Source organism: Anas acuta, chromosome 2 (genome assembly GCF_963932015.1).
Source record: "Anas acuta chromosome 2, bAnaAcu1.1, whole genome shotgun sequence".
In the NCBI taxonomy this organism is placed as follows: Eukaryota; Metazoa; Chordata; class Aves; order Anseriformes; family Anatidae; genus Anas; species Anas acuta.
In genome coordinates, this window is record NC_088980.1 from 146079225 (window position 1) to 146100919 (window position 21695).

Genomic DNA, 21695 nt, shown 5'->3' on the forward strand with positions numbered 1-21695 from the left:
CCCCCACAATCTCCGCAGGTGCCTTGCAGCAATGTGGAATAAACTGGGACAATTTTAAAACCCACACCCTCCTCGCCTTAAAACCGAGGAACCGTGCTCCATCCTTAATGACTTTTCAGCTCCTAATTGCTATGACGTCATGTACGTTTTGGGGGAACCTCAAGAGGGCCCTGATTTAGCGCAGGGACCGCTCCGAGCTGGGCTGGGAAGTGCCTTTGTCCCCAAAGCCTGCCCCCAAGCAAGGCACCCGGCTCCCGCTGGCAGCCCTCGTTTGCACTTGAAAGCCGGCGTTGACGGCAGCATCACCTAACCGGGCAAAGAGCCCTTCGCGTTTGGCAGTGAAAAAAAAAAAAAAAAAAAAGTTAAAGAGGCCTTAAAGAAAGTGCTAATTAGGACAACCGCAAGGAGACGATTTTTCGCTTGCCTTTCCATTGATCTGCCCTGTAAAGAGTATTTTACATTAACAAGTGTAGCAGTCATTAAAACGCTGTGGCTCTTCTTTGTTTTCGGTTCCCAAATCACAGAAAATTATTTAAGACTAGAAAAAAAAAAACCTTCGGGGGGAGAGGGGAGGGCACTTTTGCAGCAAAAATAGTTTTCTTTTTTTTTTTTTTTTTTCCACCAAGCATTCAAAATTCGGCGATATTTCCACGGCTGAAGAGTTAAACTGCATTGGGCAGAGTATTTATCAGAAAGCGGAATTTCCATCAGAAAGAACTCAATCCCCGGGGACGAAACCCAAAGGTCAACGAGCATCAGCAAGCCCGAGAGGTGGGCTTCGGCGCCCCCGGGGAGGTCGCCTGAGCTCGTCCCTTCCCCGGCAGCTCCCTCCTGGCGAGGAGCCGAGAAGTTAAAGCAAAGCGGTGAGAGTGGAGAGAGGCAGGGAGGGAGGCAGGAGGCAGGAGGCAGGGATCCGTCCCGTTCTCAGCCGGAGCTCGCAGAGACTGCACTCAATCAGGCAGGCAAAAACACGCCTACTCAGCTCAGGGTATCCCCGCAAAGAAATCTCTTGACATTGCTTTGACATATTTACTTTCTCACGCGATTTTTTTTTTATTATTTTTTTTTTTTTTCTCTTTCCAGTAGCAATAACTCCCGGCTCCTCTTCCCTGCACTCCGAGGGATGCCGGGCGGTCCCGTCCCCGCAGGAGGCTGGGGACACCGCGGTGCCCGGGGGTGTCGCTGAGCCCTGCGGATGGGGGGGGGGTCCAGCCAGGCTCTGTCCCCTTTTTGGGACACGGCCGAGCCCCCCATCCTGCAGCTTCCGAGCCTTGGGAGGTCGAGGTGGGAATGTGAATTTAAGGGCATCTCAGCAGAGGGAGCGCATCGCAGGCAGCGTGTCCCCGAAGTTCCGGGGATGCTGTGCTGCTCGGTCCTGTTAGCCCGGACTTGTTGCAAGATCTGCCAGCCGGCAGCGAGCTAGGCTCGGCGGATTATTTCTCGTAATTAATACACCGTAATAAACAGAAAATAGCCCGGGTCCTGGCTGGCTGCGCGTCTTGGGTCGAAAGGGGAAGAGACACAAGAGTTTAAGGACAGTTTTAAATGGGGGGCAGGCTTCCTGCGGCGCGGCAGAGATTGCAGCATCCCTTGGAAATACCCACTACCTTCCTATAACGAACAGCCACCGCCTGCAGCCCCCCCTGGGCCCCCCCATCCCCACCAGAGCCCGAAGAAATTCCTCCTGCCTCCCCAGGTGTCCCGAGGGGCAGCCTCAGGGAGGTGGCACGGCCCCATCCAGCCCCCGGCGCCCTCTCCACGGGTGGGGACGGGACCGGGAAAGGGGGGTCCTAACCCCACGGGGCGATGCTACGAGGGGAGAGGTCCCGTCCTGGGGCCGAGCCCCCCACCCCCGGCGGGGTGCCACCGGCGGAACCCACGCGTGCGGCGCTGGGGGCGTGGGAAATTCACGCGGCCGGGCCCGGGGCAGCCGGGGGGGGGGGGGCACAACCCCGCTCCCAACTTTCCTGGGAGCCCAGGGACCCCGGTGGCCGCCCCGGCGGTGGCACCGTATGCAAATACGCAGGCTGACGTCAGGGATCATGTGGCTTTTGGCGTAGATCCCCGCCGATCGAGGGCTTTTTTTTTTTTTTTTCCCTTTTTTTTTTTTTTTCCCTTTTTCGTTTTTTTTTTTTTTTTTTTTTTTTTTCTCTCCTCTCCCCTCCTCTCTCTCTCTCTCTCTCTCTCTCTCCTCTCCCTTCTTGCCGGGGCGGTGCGTGCGGGTGCGCGTAGCGGCTGCTGCCCGCGGGGGGCCGAGCGCCGCGGCGGGGGCGGGGGGCGCGGGGTCCCGCGGCCGCGGGGAGCTTTCCCCGCCGCTCCCCCCGAGACACTCCGGGGACAGCGCCTTGGGGCTCAGGTAGGAAACTTCCCAGTCCTCCCCCCCCCTCCTCCCTTCTCTCCTCTCCTCTCCTTCCCGAGCCCTCCTCGGCCGCCCTCCTCCTCCCTGCCCACATGCGCTTGCGGGCGCTCCCGCCCCGCTCGCTCGCACCCAACTTTTGCTCCTGGAAAAAACTGCTCCGGGAGCCCGAGCGGGGGCTGGGAGGGGGCTGGAGCCTAGAGGGGGGAGCCGGGAAGGTGCTCGGGGTGGCTTTTTAATTGATCGCTTTTTGATTTTTTAGCAATGCGGCTTCTTTCCCCCTGCCCCCCCCCCCCCCCTTCTCCCTGCCACCCACCCCTCCGGTCCTTCTCCCCGCTGCCTCCCGATCGCAAGTTCGGGTGAAGGGGGGAAAAGAGGAGGAGGAGGAGGAGGGAAAGGGGGGTGGGGGGGGGGGGGGGGGAGGAAAAAACATGTCTACGTTTGTCTATGTCGACATCAGCAACACAAAATATGGCGTCCGCTTTCGACAGGGCGTTACGTAGAGGCGAGCAGGGCGATTTTGGCGGTGCGGGGTCGCGACGGGAGCCGCTGGCTCGCAGGGAGGGGAGATGGGGGTGGAAAAAGGGAAAAAAAAAAAAAAAAAAAAAAGAAAAAAAAAGCGCCCGGGTTGGGGGGGGGGGGGGGGGGGGCTGCAGGCGACGGGCGAGGGGGTCCCGGGGCTGCCGGAGTTGGCCGGGATTGCTTCGGGTTTGAGGGGTTGGGATTTTGTTTCGCTTTGGTTTGTGTTGTGTTCTGTGTTTGTTTGTTGTTGTTTTTTTTTTTTTTCTTGTCCCCTTTCTGCCGGCGAGGGGGCACCGCCAGGCCGCGGCTCGGAGCCCCCCTGCCCTGCCCCGCTCCTCCGGGGGCTGCGGCCGGGGCAGAGCCGGGGGCACGGAGCCGCCCCCCCCCCCCCCCCCCCTCATCCAGCCGCTGCCCAAATCCCCGCTTCTCCGGGGCGTTGATTTCTCCCAAAACGGGATCGGGAGATTTCGGGAAACTCGGCCTTTGGCACATTGCATCCACTTTTTTTTTTTTTTTTTTCTTCCTCAGGAGGGGGTGACTTTCTCTTTTGTTTTAGCGGCTTCCCAAAGCCAGCCCACAGCTGTCTGCTTATTATTTTTTTTTTTCTTCCCTCTGTCTCGTCTCTGGGCTGAGGGGTGAAAGCAGAAGGCACAGATTTTGTCCCCTCTTTGCTAGGAATAAAACTTGGAAGCGGAGCTGGGACGTGCTGAGGAGCTCCACCTGCCTGGCTCTGGGGGTCCCTCTGCCCTCTGCTGCTGGGGGGCATCACCCTCGTCCCCAAATCCTTGGGCTCCCCAGGCACCTCCCCAGTGGAGCATCCCCACCCTGAGGGCAGGAGCTCCTTTTAAACCCCAGGAGCTCACCAGGGCCCTGAAGTACATGGGGAGGCCAGCAAAAGTTTGTTGGGGGATTGGAAAGTGGAGAGCAGGAGGGCAAAAAGCATCCAGAGAAGCAGGGGTGGAAGAAAGAGGGGGATTTGCTGAGCCTCCAGCAGCTCCTGCCAACAGTGCTGGAGCAGTGAGTGATGCTGGGGGGGCACACGGAGCCCTGGGGGGCTTCACCTCTGCCCACAGCAAAGCTGGGGGCACAGCATGGGGATGTCAGTGAGGCAGAGCCAATACCTCCTATGTGATTGTTGTGTCCCACCTCGATTCAAATAACTCAGGTGCCAGCACCCCAGTTGGGGAAGTTTTAGCACATCCCATAGAGGAGAAATGACAGGAACTCCAGCAAAGCCCCTTTCCAACTTGGGGCTGAAAACTAACATGTCAAATGCCTCTGTGATACTGTTTTCCATGAAATGATTGTAAATCATTGCTGCTCTCAGCTTCGTCCACTTCACCTACAAAGAGTTGTCATTATTTTAAAACTAGGGATTAAACTTCAGGCCCGTTTGTCCCCTGGCTGGAGCCGGGGCAGTTTTATAGGTGCGAGGAGGAGCAGGCTTGGACGTCTCCAGCAGAAACCTGTGTGTAGCCTTGCAGGGAAATAGCACGTGAGCTCCCAGGGTGCATGGTGTGGTGGTGTTAGGAGACCAGGAGAGGAGAGATTGTGTTGTTTGAGAGGTATCCGTGACAGAAGTGCTTTGCCTGTGTAATATATTCCTGTCCCGGTGAAGCCTTTCTGATGTAGATGTGGCTTCAGCCTGTAGGATGGACGCAGCAACCCTTTGAAACACAGAATTGCAAATTGATCTCCGGGTTGGTGAAAGCCAGCCACTGGCCAGCAGGTTGGGAGAGTATAAAGGAAAAAAAAAAAAAATGCATTTTTTAAGTTGCTGGCTAGTCCTTGCTTTTTTTCAGGAGCCGCTTGTGTGTTTATCCCCTCTCAGACTGCCCCAGTGCATGTGCAGGAACGAATTGCCACAAGCTCTCCTCTGTTTGTCCTCTCTCCTTGTACCTGTGATGAACTCAGTCCCGGAAAGCGCTCGCAGACGTGCGTAGCTCAAAGCGATCAGCCCAAAGTCCATGTGATTACTCGCCTTCATAAAATGACGTTTTTCCTGCCTGGCCACCACAAAAGTTCTCCCGTCAGAGTTTCGTCCTGCAGCACACCTCTGCTGTGGGTGTCTGGGAGGAGGGCGCTCCTTCAGCTGCTTTCTCCGCAAGTACCACGGTTTTTTCTTCTTTCCACCCCAGGAACATGCCACGATTTCCAGTCAAGGGCTGTAAAACCAGTAAACCATGGCAGGAGACATCCCAAGCTGGCAGTGTCACGTTTTGATTCTTTTTGTCGGGGAGGTGGACTTCATGGTGTTTTAATATAAGCCCCAAAGGAGAAAACTAGCATTAAATATAGCAAAGGTACTCGCTTCTTTTTGCATTTTCAAACCAGTTTCAAACTGCAGCAGACTGGAATACAGCAGGTTTTGCTCGTCCTCATACAAAATGAGGCTTTTAATGCCAGGCATGACATCACTGTGCTTGCATGTGCGACATCCTCCGTTTTTATCCCTTTTAGCTCTGCTCTAACTAGGGTGATCCTCAGGGATATCACTTGGAGTCTCTCGCGGCTGGGATGTTTTGACCCATATCTGAGTTATTTTTCTGTGTGTCCGCTTGACTTAAGGAACGAAGGCGTCCACTGAGAATAAATACAAATAGTCTTTTGATTATATTTTGTTGAGAAATGGACATGGTCTCAACTGACTTCCCTGAGATTGTAGCATGGCTGTCAGTGGCAGCAAAGCTGCATTTCCTTTTTATGTGGAGAGTGTAATTTGAGTTTCAACTTCCTTTCAAGCATAACCATGATCCAGCTAGTGTGCCCTTTCCCTAACAGTTACTGCAAACCAGGGGTTGTAACATGCACAGCTCCCTGGTGGTATCTGTAGGTATTCCAAGTACGTAAGGAAATTAAGCATTATAGGCATTAACTTTAATCCACTAAAGTAATTCCCGGGATTCTGTCAAGGTGTGTTTACGTGTGTCATGTCAGCTGGAAATAGGTGTGTGGTGTTAGTTTATTTTATCTCCCGTGTGAAAATTCATAGGCCTGGAGTTCAGTAGATGTCATCATATGGTGATATTGGAGGTACACAGTGATTTGGGGGCTCTTAGGTAAAAGCTAGAAGACATAATGATTTCCAAAATGTTGCAAATATTTTTAATACACGGTAGTATTTGTTGGTGTGGTACCCTGAGGTTGGAATGATGTGAGCAGGGCCCTTGAAAGATTAATCCAAGAGAGTTCAATTCCAGCACTGCTGTCCTAAGGCAGTTCAGAAATCACCATCCCAGCCCTCCCTCCCAAAAACACCGTGGCTTTACAGATCGTAAGGTTGTGGGTCTTTTTGTTGTTGTTGTTTTGTCCTTGTGTTGTTTCTTTTGTGTTAAGAGAGAGACACTTCAGGTTGTTTCAAGAAACACTGTGGTTTCCAAGTTAGGACAGCACTCAGCAAGCTGCTCTCTGTAGTGTGCACCCCCCAAAATGGCCCTGAAGCAAAAACTGAGGTCTCTGTCTGGCAGCAGGAGTTGCAGTTTTATGTAAGCCAGCCAGTACCATGAGCATGTTGGTGCAACTGGGAGGCCTGGTCCAACTGGAGCACGTAGGGTGTCTGTGTGAGGTGTGTGAAAGATCCTCTGTTGTTGGTTTAGGGGTTTTTTTGGGAGACCATTTTTTGTTTAGGGAGACCAATGATGGTAAGCAGAGGAGGTTTTGGCATTAGTGAACAGGAGGTGACGTGTAGGAAGTCCTCCTGGGGATTTAATCTGGGGGGTGTGGGGAGATTTCAGTGAATTGTGACGACTTTCTGCAAGTAGCACGCTTCCAGGGTGGTGGAAGCAAGGCCTGTGCAAGGAATTTGGTGTCACACTGGTACCGATCCTCCTCATCATAGCTACATCTTCTCTCCTCTGTGGCCCCTGGGCAGACTTCCCAGCAGGGACACGATTTAGCAAAGCCGAGCCTGTTGACCATCAGCTTGCCCTTCGAGTTAACTTTTGTGGACATCTTGTGGTGTCATTTGCACAAGTCCTCTCCACAAGTCCATAAACCATGGGTTAAAAAGCTGTGGTCAGCACTAGTGAGCAGTGATGTGGTTCAAGTTCACCCTTGGGTGCAGTTGCCATCCAGAAAAAGCTCTGAAGTGATGTAGGTCTCCTCCTCAGGCTGCTTATAATCTCTTTATGCAGGGCACCTAGGGCCTAGGTGGGCATGAGCACTTTGGTGGGGTCTGCATCCCACAGCCACACCAAGAACTTATTCCTCGAATTTACTGAGCACGGGTTTATCCTCCCAAAGCCAGGCAGTGAGCTGGATGAGCTACGTAAGCACAAGATGCCCTTTTGCTTTTGATACAAGCCTTGCTGCTGGTGGGACACGTGCTGCCCTGGGCCGATTCAGCATCGTGGCAAATGTCTGTGGCACTGTAGGAACTTCTTAAGTGGTATGTGTATATATATATATAAAGTACAGCATTTCAGTGATGTGACTTATGGCATGGTCCCAGCTGGCACCAAGGGCGAGGACAATTAGCTTCTTGTCAACAGCAGGAGGGGTGGGTTGGGAGCTTCCCCCCTGCTTTCTGTGCCCAGGTTAGGCCATCATGGGCCTGAAGTCTTAGTTTTCCTTGCCTGTTTTTCTCCCAGTCTTCCTGTCCTGACCTTATTTCCCCTCTTAGATACTAAGTGCTTTTTAAGCTTGCAACCTTAAGTTACCTGTGGATTTTGGCATCTCTTTTGTTGTTGTTAATTGTCTATTGTTCCCACAATTTTCTATTAAGTGCTAAAACTGCATATTTGACTTGCTGGATCCAAAACAAAACAAAACAAACAAAAAAAGCTAAATGGAAAGAGATTTGCTTGCCTGTTTTGAGTCAATGACCGTAACTGAGGAAGCCTCAAGTTCAGAATTATTTAACCTCTTGTACAGTCTGGTGAGTAGAGGAAGAAGTCAGAAACCTGATGTGTATCTCCTACAGCAGAGCTTTATAGGGGAAAAAAATGTGATTCCTTTATTTTTACATGGAATCGTTTTGTGGTTTTTGTTTTTAAATAGCACTCCGAAGAAGCAGGCTCTGAGCAGCTGCTAAAGGCACCATCAGAGGGGCTCAGTAAAATCCTAGTATTTCTCAAGCAGTCTGTGCCCCGTCTCTGCCTTCAATCCATGTGTTCCCTTTTCTCACCCTCCAAGCTTTGGAGGTTTTTTTTTTGTGTCTCTCAGCCTAATTTCATGCTTATTAGTTTCAGTTACTTTATGTTACACTTCATTCAGACAGCAGAAGTGGGAAAATAGTTGTTGTTTTTTTGTTGTTGTTGTTTGGTTTTTGTTTTGTTTTAATTTGAGGTCATAAGTTTGCTTTGTTTCGGATGCTGCAGGGTTTGGGGCACTTAGCTGGGGGATGCCAGGCTGAGGCAGACCACACTGGCATCTCCCAGGTTTGCTGCCAGGCTCGGGAGCGCTGCTGATTCACTCTCACAAGAAATAAAGGAGAGTCCTGTTGGTTCTGGCCTCAAGTGTTTTTGACAAGATGCCTTCCCCACCCCTCTTTCTGCCTCCCACCTCTAAAACAAATATGTTTTGTTGTGGTTTGGTTTTTTTGTGTGTGTGTTTTGTGTTTTTTTTCCAGCATCCTCTCCAGCACGAACTGTCAGGCACTGCAGGGAGTTTTTCCTTGTCTTTTGTCTCTCCAGAAAGTGATTTATTTAAATGATATGCTCGGAGCACGCTGCCGTTGCAGGCTTCGGTGCTTGTCGCCTTCATTGCCTTGTTATAGTTTCCTTGAAATCCGTGGAAGATCAGCCCAAGGTGGTTTGGCAGTCCTTTATCCCGCATCTGTTCCCTTGTCCCCATCAGGCATTCCTGGGGCATCTCCTGCAGCCTGCCACGTTGACGATGCCGCTTGTCATTACTGTCGTGTGGCACTGCTAGATGGTGGGAGGAGTCGTGGCCTCGCAGTTAGAGATTTTAGGGATCTCTTCCTCATCTCTCAGGACAGCATAGTTTTTTTCAAGGCTGTGAGAGCCAGAAACCCTTTTACATGAGCTTTGAGTAAAGTTCCTGGTCTTTCCAACCAGGGCTCGGGTACCAGCGTCTTCTCAGGAAGGCACCACCTCCATTCTGCTACTGTTTTGAGGGTTAAATTTAATTTTCTTTGAGAAGTCAGTGGTGTTGAGATGCTGAAAAAGCACTGTGTGGGGTTTTCAAGCCAGAGACAGTGTCTGGGGATGCTGCATGGGAGAGACAGCATAGACATGCGGGGCTGGTGCTTGCTGTGGGCCTGCAGGATTTTACAAGGAGCCTTTCAGGTGCAGAGCTGGTGATGAGCAAATCATGATCTACAGAGGAAACTGCTTCCTTAGGGAGCCTCTTCTTCCCTCTGCTTGCATGGGATCTTCTGGCCTAAGGAAGGAATAGGCTCTGCATGTGTTTTAAAGCAATTAGAGTGACAAGGAAGAGCAATGTGTTAGTTAGGAAAGAGCTGTTTTCTTCAGCTACCCTTACTTGGTATCTTCTTTTTGTCTGGAGTTAGCGTCCTCAAGTTTTGCTCAATCTCAGTTTATACAGGGCTCCACTCCTCTGTGGATCTGCCGTAGTCTCATCTGTGTGCCTGGTGGTTATGTCAGGGGGATAGAGGTGGTTTGGGAAATGTTGCTCAAGGCAAACACAAGTTTCAAAATCTGCAGTTAATCAGATACAGGAAAAAAAAAAAAAGTCAGCTTTCTAAAGTGTTTTGCATTCAAAACTAAATGTTCGTAGATGTTTTTAGACTGTAAAGATGGTCTTAGCTCCAGCCTCATCTCTTCTCACTTAGCAGAAAATCAGAATGCCGAGGTGGTGGATTTAAAGTTAATCTTTTGAAATCTGAACTCTTTTTTTTTTTTGCTCCACTTTAGCTCCTTTGCAAGTGGAAGTTCCTGTTCTCCCCGTAAGGCACCTGCGAGCCAGACTGCTCAAGAATGGGAGCTTTCAGCAGGGTCAGCAGCTCCAGCTCCCAGCAGAGCCAAATGCACCCTACTGCAAAATCTCCAGGGGATGCACATATACATAATTTTTGGGGAAAAAAATAATAATAAAGTCACAAACCTCTGTCTGCATCCCCTCACCAGTTTAGGAGGAATTATGTTGTTCAGATCATGTTTTGCATTTTTATTTTATTTTCAGTATCCTCTTCCTTCCCCTCCTTTCCTTTCCCTGTTCCCATAGCAGGGCAGCGCATCCCTTTGGGCAAAGGGTGCTGCCCAGGCAGGGTGCTCGCTGCCCTTGTCCCCTACATCCCAGGCTGTGCTTCGGGGAGCAGCGAGCTGTGAGCTGCCGGCTGGACCGAGCTGATTTTTTCCATGGTAAACATGAGCCAAGTTCTTTTGAAAATTCACGGTGGGGTACAGCCTGGGGCTCTTTATAATTCCGCCTACCAAAAAAAGGCCACATTTCACTGTGGCACAGCATCATTCAGTGCCTGTCTTTAAAAAAGCAGTCTGTTCAGTAGCTTTCTACTCCTGTGCTGTGGAAACCGTGGCAGGGAAAGAGCTTTTGTGGTGCACGGTGGAGCGAGGGACCTGCTCGGTGATGTGCTATTGAATGCGAAGCACCCCCTGGAAAGTGTGCGAGCTGCATTGCAAGGAGGATATTGGGTGTTTAGTGCTAGCACTGCTGCCTCCAAAGATTGGTTGTGATGTGGTAAATAGCGTGTGGTACTTGCTGGCCAAGGTTTAGGGGCTGTTTGTGGTCTGCTTTGCTTACAAAAGGTATAGGGAAGCAGCCTGGGGATGGGGATTTGCATCCATATCCACCACCTCTCTAAATTCTTTCGGATGTTTTGTGTGCAGCAGTGCAAGGTGCAGTTTGATGCATTGTGAAAAGGGTGTGTTTGCACAGGCAAAGAGTGTGTTGATTATTGAATTCATACCTGAGCCTCCTCTCTCTGTCCTTTTTCTGGGCTTGCAGCTTGTGCTAAAGTTTGCTGCTTTGGACCCAGTGCATCCTTCCCCATTGCCTCTTGCTGGTGCAACCCCGCTGGAGGATCCTTCCTCACCTCCCTTTCACAGGGTCTGCAGGACAGAGGAAAGGACTGTGATTTGCCACAGTTTATTCTGTTTTTTACAACCCACAGATACTCATCTTGAAACGTTGTTCACCTTGTGGGGTGGCCCCTAGGCTTGGGTTGGGTTGCAACTTGGTGAATTTTTGGCTGGCAGCGTGATGGTCCTTGTGTCTGTGCTGTGCTTTAAAATCAGTTGAAAAGCACTGAAAAAGTTGGAATCAGCACATTTTAACACAGTAGTGAAATTTTTAGAGTAGCTAGCAGAGGAAGAAAAATATCACAAATCTTGGTTTTCGGTTTTGTTTTTCATGAAACAGTGAGACGACTGTGGTAGAAACCCGATTAAGAAACATTTGCAGTTGGGTATTTTTTCAGTCATTAACCTTTTTTTGGCTTGTCAGTGATCTTAAAGTACCCATTCTTAAATTATCTAAAACATCTGGTTCATGCCAGATGAGGAAAAGCCCAATGCACATCTGGGTTTGGCAGGATTCTCCATTCATGAAGTTTCATCCTTAGCATGATTGAAATAGTTCAAGGTGTTAAAGTCATTAAATCAAGGTTTATAGCAGCTTTCAGATGCTCCCCAGTTAAAGCAGGAAGGAATGTTACATGCTATGTGTTTTAAAAGGAAGCACTGAACGTTCTTTGCTAATTATGTTCTTTTTTACTAAGTCCAAGTAGTTGTTTTTTTTGTTTGTTTGTTTTTTTTGTTTTTTTTTTTTTTGAGGCGAGTTTGGCAAATGATAGTTTTTAATCAAATTACAGAATAAAATAATGGCTTCAAATTGAATGTAATGAACTCTTATTTTACAGGTCTTCATACAGTGAGGATCTGTTAAGGCCACCCTTGATCTGCATTGAAATTAGGCAGGCAGAGTCTTGTTTGAAGGCAAGCAAAGCCAAGGACCAGTTTTCTTAAAAACTAGAAGACATCGTGCCAGGAGGTGCTTGTCTAGAAGCACAGGCTTTAGGGGAAAGGAGGGTGTTAGAGGATAGAGAAGCCTTTTGTCTGTTCAGCAGGTACCTGTGGAGAGATTAGGCAAATTGTAGTTAATGGTTTAACGAAGGGCCCAATGCTGCAGCCGTGCTTGACTTCAGTGCTGCTTGGCAGTGCTGTTCTGGAGGGTAGGATTAAGACTATGACTTTGAAATTAAGCTTTTCTTGTACTTGTCTTCTTCCCAATAAATTCAAAGCTTCTGACTGCCAATTCTGACTGGTACAGCCCAAACAGATGACGTGTAAAAAAAGGCATTAAGGAGATGGGTCTGTGCTGTCCTTATCCACCTAGGGGTCTTCAGGGAGCCTCTGAGCTCCAGACCCTTATGGTTTTCTTTGCAGACCCTTATCATTTGTTTAGCAGGAAGTTTCATCTGTGTCAAGCTCTCTGATGTGAGCTGAAATTCAGGAGACTTAACTGTGGGAGCAGCAGGATTGATGTAGGCTGCTTTCCGCTGGATTTGACTCTTGAGATTGAATTCCTGCGTGGAGTTGGAGATCTGTGTCCCCTTCCCTGAATGGCACTGGTCCTGGGGACCTGTCCTCCTCACCCTGTCTGCTTTCCCTGGCTGTAAGGCTGGAGCTGCTCCAGGCGTTGCTGGGTGAAGCTCTCTGTATGTGGAGTTAGCAAACGGGGACGGCTGAGAGACGCTCGCTGCGTTCCCAGCTGGGAACATGCAGGCAAGGCAATGTCAACTCAGAGGCATGAAAGAGTAAGCAAAGCAAAAATACCTTTCCACCGAAGCCCTCGCTGCATGCAAGGCTGAAATCATAGGAGCTGGTCTTTGAAGTCAGCCTCCTAGTTGTATTGTGAATTTGGCTTTCAGGGTGCAGCTTTGAACATGTAGCTGAGGCCTTCAAAACCCCCAAACCCCTGCTCTTTTTAGTGACATTTTTACACATATCCATCTGCTGGGTACACGTGGACTTGCACACGTGTATAGCCTGTTCCCACCTGGACATGTGTTCGGGACACTTGTGTTTCAGTTGGACGTAGTCCTGAGGTGTTTTCCCCCCAGCAGATGTTCCTGGAGCATCAGCACAGTCGGTGCAGACTTTTTGCAGCAGTCTCCATCCCTGGGACCCGCCACTGCTGGGTCCAGCACAAGGCTGCCACCACACGCAGAGGGGCTGGGTGCAGTTCTCCTGGAGGTCTGCGACCAGCCCCAGGGTCCTGTCCTGACGGGCAGGATCTGATGAAAGGATCAAGCCGTTCCTTTGCATTATCACACTGTAGTGAATGGGCAAACACTTCTGTTCTCGTCTTGCCTTTGCTTCTGAGATCACCAGCAGCTGTTTCATTAACTATTAATGACCTGCTCATTAATGCTGTAAAAGGCTAGGACCAATCTCACAAATTTTCTGGACTCTTCCCCTGAAATATTTATGACTTGCTCACTATGCAGAAGGGCAAGAGCAACAGCAGAGAACATGCCTCCAAGTTTTGTTGAGCATTATTAAAGAGCTCATGAATATGAAGAAGCTGGCAGGTTGTTTCTTTTTTTTTTTACTTTTTTTTTTGGCTTGCAGAGCTGTGTGTCTGGCTGCAGGGGTAGGATAGGCCCATAGCAGTCACTCGCTGAAGCATCGCTGGCTCGGCTGGTCCCTCGGTGCTCCATTACTCCAGGCAGCTTCATATCCAGGCTGACCTACTCTTCTGTCTGGTCTTCTGCCTCCTTAGCAGAGTTTTCTTATTACTATTACTTAACTTTCTTATTACTATTTTTTACAGGGTGTAAATATTTTATCCCACATAATATGAAAGGACAAGGGATGCTTGGTTCCTTTCCTGGAACCATTACTTAGAGCTGATGGACCAAAGTTAAAATGGATCCGGGATGGAATTTCAAAGTCCTGTCCTTCACCAGCATCATCTTCAAGGGTTTAACTTAACAACTTACTTTTGTACTGCTAGGACAAGGTGAAGAGCCTGTTTAGGCAGCCTGGTGGTAACTAAAACCTCATGTTAGCACGTGGTCATACCATGCCCCATATGACTGCAGCAGGCCCTGGTGGGACCCCATTGTCACATCAGTCTCCAGGAACATGCCAGCAGTGTGCTGAATGCAGCTTGGGTTTGACCTCAAAACTAACATAGTTGTCTTTTGGGAAGACCTGTGGGACTGCAGCCAGCATCCAGATTTTGGGTGACTCTTGTCACTCCTATTTATTGAAGCAATTCCTCCACAAGCTGGAAAATGGATAGATGCAAAACTAGGGTTTCTACCCTTTTGCTGTTGTAGATCTTCCAGGAGCAGCTGCAGTGGAGGCTGCAGAGCAGATCCTGGTCAACTGTGGGTTTTTTTTAGTTACCCATAGTGCCATTACCCCTCCATCTGTAGAGCTGCTCTCTTCTTCTGGAACATCTCCCCCATCATCCCATCCAAGAGCATGAAGCTCCTCCTAAGTTTTGGGAGCCCTTTCCTTATTTCTTCCTTGGTGGTTAGGAGGAGTTGTCCCAAAACAAACGCTGCTCCTCTCTCAATCTGGCATGGAATCACAGGTGAAGGATGTTGCAACATCTCTATTCCGGAGCAGAGGGAAGACCGACGTAATTCAAAACGCTGTGTCCTGTCCCTGCCAGAAGCACCAGTGATCAGGTATCGATGACGTGAGAAAGCACGGTGATGATCAGCATTTCCAGTAAGCAGAAGCTTACGGTGTCCTGTGAAAAAAGAGGAAGACGGAAGCGTCTCCAAGGGTCAGCTGTGGGATCTTGGTGTCATAACTTGAGCTGGCAGCAGCCAGAGAAATTCCAGATGTGTCTCCTGCGTGCTGCTGAGCTGCGGGTGACACATCAAGGAAAATGTATGTCTGGTTGCACTCGCAGGCAGATTCCTGATTTCAGCGCTTTCAGGCTGAGGACTGGACCACGCAGTGGATGGCACTGAAACTCATCATTCATCTTCCTTTTTTTTTTTATTTTTTTTGTGCCACTGTATTCCTGTCATGCCCTGTCAAGATGAAAACCATTGCTCACATATTCAAACAGCGCTGTCTGAGGTCTAGCCTTTAAAATGTCTTAGCATCAAAGTGATCACTGGAGTGCCAGTAGGTCACTGGGACTTGTGGCTCTCCAGCATTTCTTGTAAAAAACAACTGTTCATTAGCTATATCCACATTTGCCTTGTGCCTCCGGGTGGGTACCCAGTTTTGGAAGTGTTACCTTAAATTGTTATGAAGCCTGATGTGCATTTAGGTTGATGAGTACTCCAACCAGCAGCCACATTGGGGCTCAGTAAAGTCTTACTCAGGGAAATGTCTTCAAAGCCTAACTTAAGAGGAAGAAAGGGTAAAATCAGCGTCATAGCTGCAGGCTTATGGGTAGAAATGGAGGAGCTGCTCAACTGGTTTAAATACGGTGGGTTCTGGTTAAGTCTGAGGTGAAGCTGTCCTGTAGGATTTTAATCATCCTTGGAGATGTGTTAGTTTCTGTCTGTAACAGTGAGCGTTACAGCTTCATCCTGCATGCGAAATCCTTTCCTGAAACAGTGCTAATCTGGAGTTTACAGATCAGTGCAAGCTCTCCTGTTTGGCTTTTTAATAAAACCTTGTGTTTCACAGCATCAACATCTCCACGCTTGCTTTACAGCGACTGACAGTCACTCCCGTGAACGGAGAGGCTCAGCGTAGAAAGGCACGAGGGCTGAATTTTATGTTTTGTAGGACGCAGGTTGTAATGCACACTGGAAAGTTAGATCGCATCTCGCTTTCTTCTGAAAATAGCTTGGGGTTAAGCCATGCCTACAGCGCAGACTTCTGCCAGCAAAGCTGTACTGGCCAAAAGCATGAGGAGGTGTGATTCCTGAGTGACACAGCCATGCTGGCACAGCCCCAAGGCAAGGCTTGCTTGCGCTGGGAAAAACCATCCTTCCTCAGCCCTGTGAGCTGGTTTTGCTGCGCTGTTGTAGAAGGTGGGCTTGTTGCAATGGCCCAATCTACTGCATAACATTTTGACAGCACTATGTGGGTATTCGTCTGCTGCTGAAGAGCTTCTGGTGTCGTGAGGGTCTTAGTTCCTATAAAATTTTTAAAGGGATGTTTTCACATCCTCCTCAGCATCAGAGGTGAAAGCCACATCTTACTGTTGCAGGTCCTCTTCTGTCAGCTGTCTTTGTGTGGCTGGTTTTGGTGTCCCTCCACTCGCTGGGGCAGGGCACAGCAGCTGTTATCCTGGCTCTGCACGACTTAGTACTGTCTAATGTTGCAAGATCCAAAAATAAAAAGTGGAAAAATATGCAGACGGAGGAAACAAAGCACCAGTTTACCTCTTGGACAGAGCATCTCCCTTCCCTCTTCCCAGCACAGCTTTACCCCTTGAATCCTGGAACACAGATAACTCCTTTGGGTTTTTACCACCTACTCCATCTTTCCACAGAGTTTTAATCTTTGGCTTCCTTCAAGAGCTGATGTTGTTACACTGCTACTACAGGTCCTTTGGTGAAGTACTGTGCCTTTCTTCCCCCCAGCATTTTAGAGTTACACATTTCTTTGCTTGAGGAAAAAAAAAAAATCAAGGTCATTCTCTGCATTATCAGGGAACCAGAGAAAAGAGCAGTTCCTTGTTGGTTTTGTGTTTTTTTTTTTTAAACCTCTTTTTTAATCTCTCTTTTTTTTTAATAAAAGTTTTTTTTTGTTGTTTTTTTTTTTTTTTTTAAAGCTCCTGATAGCTTTTAGCATATTTTCCATCCATGTGTTTGTGATGCAGAAAAGTTTTCTTAGAAGAATGACGTGCAGAAGCGGTGAGGAATAAAACTGATATGCACATTTTTCCGTGGGGAATTAAAATCTCTCTTCCCATGGCCCTGACTAGGGCATTACCCTCCCGCCTGTCCTTTTCCTTCTGTGTACCCATGTCCCCATGTTGCTAGTTACTATTCAAATAGCTCGGTTTCTCACTACGGTATTGGAGGCTCTGATTTCCAAACAGGTCCCTGAGCATGTGCCAATTGAGTGTGACGGATGGCAAAGGCCTCAGCAGACTTGCAAAGCTCTTACTGATGTTTGTTTGTGGTTTTTAATTTACCTGTTACCTTTGGCAAAGTTAGTGCAGTAACTCAGTCTGCTGGCATTAGCCAGCTAAATTTCAGATCAGATAACAGTGTATTGAGATGGGATTATCAACAAGAAAACATTCAGATCCCCAACTTGGTCTCCATGGGGTGTGTGGATTCTGACTTGAAACAAATATGTGGCAAGGCTGTGATTGTGGCTTGTTTTTCTCCCAAAGTAAGAATGGGAACTGTCATCTTTTGTTGTCTTTTCCCTGATCCAGTGAAAATCTGCATTTTTTCTTTGTGCAAATAGACCCCAAAAATTATTTTGCTACAGCAAATGCAGTCAAAATGCAAAGGTGAGTCTGAAACACTGAAATGTGATTGCTCTCCAGCAAGTTTCTCCCATGTATTTGCTGGTGCTGTTTGTAGCTGTGGAAAGCAGGGATGCTCGGCTTCCTGGGGTGCGAAACCCTCATATTTAGTTCATCCCAACAGATCACAGGGCACAGGACCTCAGTGTAATATCCTTAATCACTCCTCATTTCCCTCTTCCACCAGCAACTCACTGTTACTGTAGGGATGTATGCACGCACCTCAGCACTGAAAAACAACACTCACTATTTTTACCTGTTTATTGATTATTTTTTATTTTTCCTTGAGGCTAAACACTAAAGACAAATAAGTTTATGAGCAAAGCATTTAAATGAATATGCAGTTACTATAGCTGATATCAGGGCAAAGGAATGCCAACAGGCCAGTGTGTGGCTTGATGTTTTTAGCTCCTGACCCTCCACCAATTTTTTATTTTGAGCACAGGAAGGGGCCAATATATGACCATATGCTTACAAAATGCTGGTTGCAAATGCATTCCAAACAATGTTGTCATAGTAATGATATGTCATGTATGTGTCACATTTTATCACATCATGGATGTATCCGCATGACTACAAAACTTACTGTGTCTTCTTTTTGTATTCTTCGCCACAAGTATTAAGAATTGTTTCCAGTATACTTTTGTATCCATTCTGAATAAATTGGAAATGTGATTTCACTTTGTTCAGTACTGGTGGAAAATTCAAACCCTGGAACATTTGCAAGAGATTGCAAGGAAAATGTTAAGCGTGTGCTTAAGCATCGTTGATGTTGATCAAGTTAAGTGTGCACTTAAGCCTTAGGAGCTATTGCCTCTTTCCAAGCATTGGTCTTAATGCAGGTTCTGAAAGAAGGGGAATTGATCTCTACTTACAAGGTTGTAAAGATGGAAGTGCACCTTGAGGGAAGCAATAATCAGCCAGAGCTGATGCAGGTAATTCTGTGAACATTATCTTGGCTGTACCTTTTCATTTTCCAAAGATAAAATCCTTTCAGCATGATCTAAAGATTCCTTCAATTTTTAAAAAAAAAGAAAAAAAATCTCCCCTTGTGATTTGTTTTCCCTTATTTTTCTTGTCATATAATCGCCTTCGTGTACTTTTAACAAGGTTTTGAAGTTAACGCTACTTTGAGGCAGTGATATCTAGGCCAAAGAGGTTCGCACCTCTCTGGTGTGAGCGAGTTCTTGTGATTTTTGGGGAGGGAGGTCTTGTGATCAGGACGTGGAGGAGCAGGCAATCAAGGCTCCCAAGTCCAGATTCGATCTCTGCGGCTTTCCCCCTTGTGAGCCTTTGGCAAATGAGAGAATAATGCAGACTGCATATAACAATCTTTCAAATAGATCTCCTTTGGGGAGAGTGTGGATTAATTAACATTTCAGAGACGCTTTGAGTTCCTTTGATAGGTGTTGCAGAAATGCAAAAGTGTTTTTTTTTTTTTCTTGCTAGACATAGGCTATCTAAAGGACAGATTTTAATGATGTTGGTTTACCTCCTAAGAGTTCTTTTTCAAACGGAAGACTGTTTAATTTCTTATGTATGTACCAATGTGGAGTTTTACCACCAATGTAAGCCAAATAAAGTATAGGGTGCCTGGACCAAGACTGGATCTGGTACCTTCGCTTCATGGAGGTTCATGCTGATAATTTGCCACTAGCCTCAGGGCTCTGATAGCAATTTGCCAGATGCTATACCAAGCCTAATTTGCATCTGTATTTACATAAATGCTTTAATTAAAATTATATGCACCGAGCTGAGATAGATCAGCAGCACTGCCTGCTATTTGTTTATGTTCCCTGACAATAAAACCCTACCTTGGCTTACAGATCATGCAACCTGACAAGGCAACTTGAGGTGTGGACTAGAAACTGGACAGATTTCTAGTTCAGCTCTACTGCAAAACAAGGAGAGACCTCAATCCTCCACAAATAAATTCTGCCTTTATTTTAGCACCAGAGGTGATTTGAACATCTTGATTCCAGCAGTCAGATTTGGTCTAGGATGCTCTAGGTTGGGTAGTGCTGTGTAGACATGATTTGTAGCTTCTTGCAACCCATGTCTGCTTTGTCACATGTGAAAAAATGTGAAACCCCTCTGAGTACAGTAGACAAATATTTTAAATGCAGTTTCCATCATGAATAAAATGTTTGACTGCTGTTATCTATGAGCAGAGCATTACAGAATTCCTTGTAGAGGCAAGAGCTCTAAATAAAGGGAATTTCTGGACTCAAGTAAAGTCCTGGTCCTTTCGATGGGACATGTGAAAGCTTGTGGCTGAGTTGGGATCAAGGCAGTGGAGACACTGACTGAGGCTTTTGCTTAGACTCCACAGTCAATCTGGAAAATGCTAGCATAAAAATACAAATAAGTCAAAGCCTGAGTTAAATCGAAACTGTACAGTTTGCATTGGGACAGCAGAGGTTGCTCTGGTGACTTGCTCTGGTCAATGTCACTGCTGCTCCAGTTATTAGGAAATCATCACAAAGTGTCACAGAGGAGACTAATAGTGAAGCAAAGTTACTTAACTTGCTCTATACCAGGTACTTCCAAGCCACTATTCCATGTTTTGAGACGTAGTGTATAGATCTGAGCATCAGCAGTGCATTTCTCAGGTGACCTGTGGCGACCACCTCCTATATGGTGAGTTGCCATGGGACGGGTGGCCAAAACCTGCTTATTGAAGTCCATGTGCAAGAGCACAGGCATAAAAAGTGTCTGTGTTTGTTGCACAGCAGCCTAAATATCCAAATGCAGAGGCCATAGACAGGCTGGGCAGGCAGCCAAGGGTGTGAGGCATGCAGGGCAGTGAGGGGTGTCCAGGCCTGTGGCCACCAGAGATGGCAACTGGGGCCTTCTGGGGGCCATGGCAAGGCAGTGCTTTGTGCTGGGGGGAACGTGGGAGCTTTAATGGGGAACAATGAAGCCAAATTTCCAATCAGCCTTGCTTTATCTCGTCAGTAATGAAGGAATGAGAATACCTCCCATTTTAAGTCCACTACCATGGTTGGATGCTGGTTGTAACCAGGCGTTTCCAACCTAAGTGGAGCAGGAGAAGGATGGGAATGTGGCACATGGGGGTTATTCTGGAGCTCAGGAGAAGAAACTTCTCCCTGTGGAAAGCATCCTGCTTGAGTAGGATAGGCGCGTGGGAGGTTTTTAATTTTATGTTAATATATGCTCTGTAGCAACCTCGTTTGGCAGGGTGGCCTGGTGCTTGGCCTACCCCTTCACCCTCCCTGCTGCATCGCCTGGCAAAGAAGTGACAGGAGCCCTGCTCCTTTCCTCTGCTTCGCAGAGCAAGCCCATTGCAACCCCAAGATGGTCACTGGTGGGAATCTGGGCCGATATCCCAAGTTTTTTACCTCTAACTTCTCCCAGGGTGATCTTAACACATTTTGCATGAAGTGGGAGCCACAGAGCAGAGGCAGCCATGGGCAGAGTCACCATGGGCAGCCCAAGGTGGGAAGAAGTTCTTTTTTGAAACCACGGCGTCTCTCTGATTTTAAAATTCACTACCAATGCTTTGAGTTTACCAAGCACTGTAAGCTGGCCATTAATCAGCCAGCCTTGTCACAACCTGTACATATTTTAAGAAGTGTGCCAACTGTTACTGCTTCAGTGATACCTAGAGATTTGGTGGAGAGAAGCCTGGCCTAATTTTTTTCAGCGCAGCTAAGGAGGCGTTTTCATTTCCCTGTTTAATGGGACTCTCCCCAGCCTTATTTTTCAAGGCATTTTCTTTGAAAGATTGCAAAGCTCAGAGCAATCAATTAATGCACGGTGGAAGGCAGAAGTCTGGGTGTAATATAGCAACAATTCTGCAATTAAAAGTGTATTAAAAACTGCACTTCGGCATGGCTTGGTAGTGAGCAGAAGGGCAGCCTGTCCCAGAAGACAGCGATCCAGCCCCTTGAGCTTACTACCAGGAGGCAAGCAGGATTTGGGGAAGCACCTCTTTGGGTGAGCCTCCTGAGCAGTTCATGAGGCTCCTCAGATTGCAGTGGGAGATGGGGAAGGTGGTTAGAATAAAAGTAGATGGAGCTGTAGGTGCTGGAGGAGGGTGGAGAACATGCGGTGTGACAGGGAGGCGCTTGGGAGAGGGAACCACCAGCCTAGTGTTGGAGTTTAGTCATTCCTGTATCAGAAACCGTAAATCTGTTAGGTTGGGTTTGGGTTTTTTTTCGTGTTACACAATTGCTGTGGTGGAAACTATTACTCATCTTTCCATCTCAACTCTCCAGACAAGGAAAACGGAGTGTAAAAATGCAACTCTGACAGAGCTTAGGGATCCATCCTGATGATCCTCCAGTGCCAGAGTGGTGTCCCAGAGCCAGGAAGGAGTTGCTCAGCTGAGTCAGATCCCTCTCAAGCTCCAAGTCATAGTGCGCGTGCAAATGTCCCCGCTCGCCATGTGCCTGGATCCCTGCAAAACCAGGTCTTGCCAAAGCGTGTGCCCAGCTTCCAG

General features: G+C 47.9%; 1 protein-coding gene across 4 annotated transcripts in view; it reads left to right on the forward strand.

Annotated features, from left to right (window-relative positions):
- The first annotated feature begins 2171 nt into the window (after positions 1-2171).
- The window catches only part of ZHX2 (zinc fingers and homeoboxes 2), a 68319-nt gene continuing 48795 nt past the window's right edge, over positions 2172-21695 (forward strand). For 2 of the 4 annotated variants that reach the window (XM_068672584.1, XM_068672581.1), the window contains exon 1: positions 2172-2356. The gene's annotated coding sequence lies outside the window, so the exon portion shown is untranslated. Of the gene's footprint in view, positions 2357-2795; positions 2883-21695 lie in introns of those variants that run through there. The other 2 variants (XM_068672583.1, XM_068672582.1) reach the window with 2 other exon arrangements.